Source organism: Ochotona princeps, chromosome 5, assembly GCF_030435755.1.
Source record: "Ochotona princeps isolate mOchPri1 chromosome 5, mOchPri1.hap1, whole genome shotgun sequence".
NCBI lineage: Eukaryota > Metazoa > Chordata > Mammalia > Lagomorpha > Ochotonidae > Ochotona > Ochotona princeps.
Genome location: NC_080836.1, coordinates 64,566,833 through 64,572,094, shown reverse-complemented (window position 1 = coordinate 64,572,094; position 5,262 = coordinate 64,566,833).

Here is a 5,262-nt window from a genome sequence, read left to right as displayed (position 1 = left end):
GATTCACTCCCCAAAAGGCCACAATGGCAGGATCTGAACCAATCTGAAGTTGGAAGCCGGAACCAGCTTTTTCAGTAGTTGCAGGGCCCCAAGGCTTTGGGCCGTACTGCATTGCTTTTCTAGGCCAGGAAGCTGGATGGAATGGAGCAGGAAGGACACAAACCTGTACCCATGAGATCCTTGTGCTTGGAGGTGGAGGATTAGCCAGTTGAGCCTTCACGACAGCTTCAGTATTTTCCATCCAGCCACAAATAGTAGTCATAATTCTAAAACTGAGCCTTAATTCTAGTGTGGACTGGTTTCTAGACTGGATAACATTTTCTTCTGAAAGAAATTCCATCAATTACAAGTAACTTGCAAAATAACTTAGAATTTCAATACAATGCTTTCAATCTCACATAATAAGAAATCTGGAGGAGGACAGTTTCAAGTTATGCTAAACAGCTAATGATTACAAAATTCTGGGACTTTCTATAGTCTTCTTGGCATCCAATTTTTGTTTTAATAAGCCTGTATTAGCTCTAGATTAACCTGTCTAAAGACAAAATTCTGGAATGAGGAAAGAGAAAACAGCAGGGCTGAAGGATTGCAAATTTATGATCATGCCTCCTTTTTATAAAGGAGACAGACATTTTTTCCTAAATGTTCAACAACAGTTTCCCATTATAATTTATCTGAATCATCACATGGCCACTCCTGAGGACAAAAAATTGTCAGGCAAGGGTGACCTATCTAAGAAGAATGGTTTTGCTCTGTCTTCTTTCCCTACAGACACAGCAGACAGAAGAAACCTCTCTTACACTGTGTCCCTATCCCAGTGCCGCTGAATATGACCCATGTGTGCATGTATTTCTCAGCTTTTAAATAAATACTAGCACTTTACAAAAAGAAAAGAAAATGATATTGCCACAATTGGTTTAAAACATTTTCAAAATACTCAGATAAATTTTGAATTTCATTACCATTAAAAGGTATATGTCACCAAAAAAAAAAGAAAGAAATTATTGCTATCTCTCTGTGTGTCTTTCTGCTTTCAAATAATTTATGTGAGAAAATATTTCTACTGGTTCACTCCCCAAATGACCGCAACTGCTGGGGCCAAGTCAGAGCAAAAATAGGCACCTGGAATTCTATCTGGCTCTCCATGTGGACAGTGGAGATGCAAGCCCTTGGGAACTGTCCACTCCCTTCTCAGGCATATTAGTAGGGAGAAGGATCAGAAGCGGAGCAGCCAGGACTGAAACTAGCACTCATCGGATGCTGGCATCACAGGCAGCAATTTAGCCAGCTACAAGTCAGTACCCGCCCCAGGTGTAAGCTGCTTTATACTGAATCAACTATATTATTAATGCTCTAGTTTAAAAAGTTCAATTTTGGTGATTTTTCTTTTTTTACATATAATACTGAATGCCCAGTACTTAATCCTGTTGAAAGAGACACTTAAACTTCTCAATTTGGATTTAGATAATACCTTTAAATTAAAAACATCGTATTGGATAAAATTGCAGACACAATTTCTCAATGACTATTAGCTACTGATTCAGTGTTTAACTGAAAGCAGTGTTGGCACAAAGAGAATTAAACAGAGCAATCACTAAAATTAGACAACAGGCCGAAAAAATGTATAAATCACTTCAATATGATGTTATCCCTTTTGATTGTGATCCTGTGCCTATCTTTTTTACAAAGTTACTAACAAGTTAATTAGAAACAATCATGAGTTTAAATAAAACTAAAATTTTGATCACTTACTGTATTTTAAAACACTCAGATGTTTAAGATCATAAATCATATATTTACATATTGCTTTTTCAATTTAACCAGATGTATTAAAAATTCAGAGTGAAAGAACAACAATGGAACCAGAATAAAGCAAGTAAAATTTTTTTTGTGGATAGATTTTGGCACACAGTATGTGTGTGAATAAATATTTGTCCCTTTTTAAACAACAGGCCATCTCCAATATCTGTTCTGAAACTCGAATAATGACTTGGTACTCCTGTGTATCTGTTCTCTAAATGCACTCAGGCTTGCAAGGCCCTTTGGAGGCTGAGTGTGCCCCCTGCTTCGGCTTTAGCTTCAAAATGTGAAGCAACTTTCACCAAGTTTCCCAAGCTTTCTTTCCAGTTTCCCAAGCTTTCCCAGCTGAAGATTTAAACATAGCACCCTTATAAACACAGCAGTTCTGCTGAGTAACCAAACTTAACCTCTCAAAACAAAGCATTTCTATTAAAATACTTGTTTGGCACATCATTAGGGTTGTGCTATTATTAGTTCCAGACAAACAGATGTCTTCCTGGATAAAATCCAAACCAGGCATCTTTTTTTTTTTTTTTTGGCAAGTGGGTAACAACTCAGTAACTTTTTAGCATTAGAAAAAATGCACATGTTGCAGTTCTACTTGACTTGAATTTTTCATCTATCTTTTCATAGTCAGTAGTATAATAATTTGGCTCTTTATAAAACTGAAACAGTGACTCCAATGTCTTCTAAAAATATATACTATAAAATGATATCAAAGTAAAAAAACAAATTATATTTTTAGCTTCAACATCTATTATTTCACAAGTGAAACATTTCATGAATATGAATATTCTAATACATGCATAAACTTCCAAAAATTAAAGTGTCCTGCAACATTATATAAACACAACATAAACTCACATTTTAGTAATATTTACATACTAAAAGTAAATTCCAAAATCTATTCCAAATGTTTGTGCATCTAAAAACCAAGAGAAACACTCTGACTTTCCTTTCAGCAACCCAGTCCCACTGAACTTATGTCACGCATAGCTCCTGGCTCCTGGCTTCAGATCGCCTCAGCCCTGGCCCTTACAGCCAACTGAGCAGTGAGTCAGCAGATGGATGATCTTTCCTTTCTGTCTCTCCTTCTCTTTATAAATCTCACTTTCCAATAAAAATAATCTTAGAAAAAAATATTTAGGGCCCGTACCGTACCCTAGTGTCTAAATCATCACCTTGCATGTGCCCAAGATCCTGTATTAGTGCCAGTTCATGTCTCAAGGGCTCCACTTCCCATTCAGCTCCCTGGCTGTGGCCTGCGAATGCAGTAGAGGATGGCCCAAAGACTCGGGACCCTGCACACACACAGGAGACCTGGAAGAAGTTCCTGGCTCATGGCTTTGGATCAGCTAGCTCTGGCCTTTTTGCCAGTTGAGGATTGAATCAGTGTATGGAAGATATTTCTCTCTGTCTCTCCTCCTTTCTGTAAATCTAACTTTCCAAAGAAAATAAGTTTTTTTTAAATGCATACTGAAACTTAATCCTTAATGTAAGAGGAGAAAGAGGTATAAACCCTGGAGGTCTTAAATCATGAGGTGAGCATCTGTGTACTAGGGCACAATGTTTACAGGATTACTGTTTTCCATCTGCCATAAGAGAACACGGCATTTCTTCCCTCTGGAGGATGCAGCCACAGGACAGTAAAGGCAGTAGCTCTTAGCAGGCACAAACATCCAGTTACCTTGACCTGTGTATTTCCTGGCCTCCAGAATCTTGACAAATAAATTAATAGTGCTCACAAATTACCCAGTTTGTTTGCTTTGCTAAAGTAGCACAAATGAGTAAGACATCAGCCTTCAAAGAAGCCAGCTCTGCTCACTCTGTCTCATTATACTAAAAACTATGATGTTTCGCAGTTAAATACCTGGTAAATAATTGCCCTACTAGGTTCTGCCTTTTTGTTTTGTTTTGTTTGTTAAAGCTATCAGAGGGTCTAGCCGCTAAATTCCTCATCTTGCACTAGGATCTCATAGGAATGCCGGTTCTAATCCCAGCAGCCCTGCCTCTCATCCAGCTCCCTGCTTGTGGCCTTGGAAAGCAATTACAGACAGCCCAAAGCCTTTGGGACCCTGCAACCACATGGGAGACCCGAAAGAGATTTCTGGCTCCTGGCTTCTGAGCTGTAGCTATTGCGGTCGCTTGAGAATTGAATCAGCAGATGGAAGATCTTCCTCTCTGTCTCTCCTCCTTTCTGTATATCTGACTTTCAAAAAAAAAAGTAAATAAATCTTTTTTTTAAGAAAAAAGGCTATCACAATAAAAAAAAAAAGATACATTTTCTCCTTTAGAGCTTAAACCTAATTAATTGGCATATAATTTTGGCCTCTTCGGGCTCTCTTGGGGACCAAGTGGGAAAAGTCTAAGTAGAAATGAATGTAACAGAAAAGAAAACCAGACCGACATCATTAAAGGATGATCCTGATTTAATTACAGTGTATCAAATGCTTATGTATGATATATTATAATTATATAACTGATATTTTAAGTATATTAATATTGCAAGCATTTTTATGAAAACAAATGCTATGAAAAGTAGCATTTTCCTATAAATTTGGAGAAAAAAAACAGGAAAATTACAAGATTTTGACTTAAAATCATTGATTACTGAGAAATTTAAAATACCTAATCTTACTCCAAATATTCTGCCAGCAAGTAAATGCACATTCATTGTGGCTGAAAACGTACTGAAATGTCAACCACATGAAGAAGGCAAGTATCCCACACTGAACACTGAATAATGCACACTGTTATCTTGGAAATACTTCACTATGTGGGTTTTTTTTTTTCCTTTAAAATATAGTAAGAATTGTATTAACCAAAGGAAGACAGAAGCAAATACAAAGCAACTTAAAAACATGCCACTATTTCTGCCTACAAAAACATAACCCAAAGCATTTTTTTTTCTTTTTGATCTTATATGGAGCTAATAGAGCAATCAAGGTCAAACCAAAGCCAATGATGTTACATCAAGTAGACAGGAAAAGAAGTTAAAAATGTCTAAGTTATGAATTATCTAACACGTAGCTCTCACCAAGAGAGCTGACTAGTCACAATGACACCAAGTTAGTCAATTATTGCTCATATCCTTCAAAGCATATTTTTAAACTAGATAACGGAAGGTGGAAATGTTATACTTTTGATCTTCCCCACATGCTACATGTCTTTCACAACCTACTGAAAAAAAAAAAGCCACTGACTGAAAGTATAAAATACAGATGCAGGAAACACATTCATTAATGACATTTCTGTGTGTGATTGCTTCCTTTTTATACTCCCTTCATGGAGATTAGGACCAAAGCTTAACTCGATTAAACTGTTAACATTAATTCGAATAGGTTAAAAAGTGGAAGATAATAATTATTACAAAGCACAAGATGATTACATTATTAGGTCTGCATTCCACATCATCATCCATTGAAATGCATAAAGAAAATCATGTTTATGAACAAGCAGTAA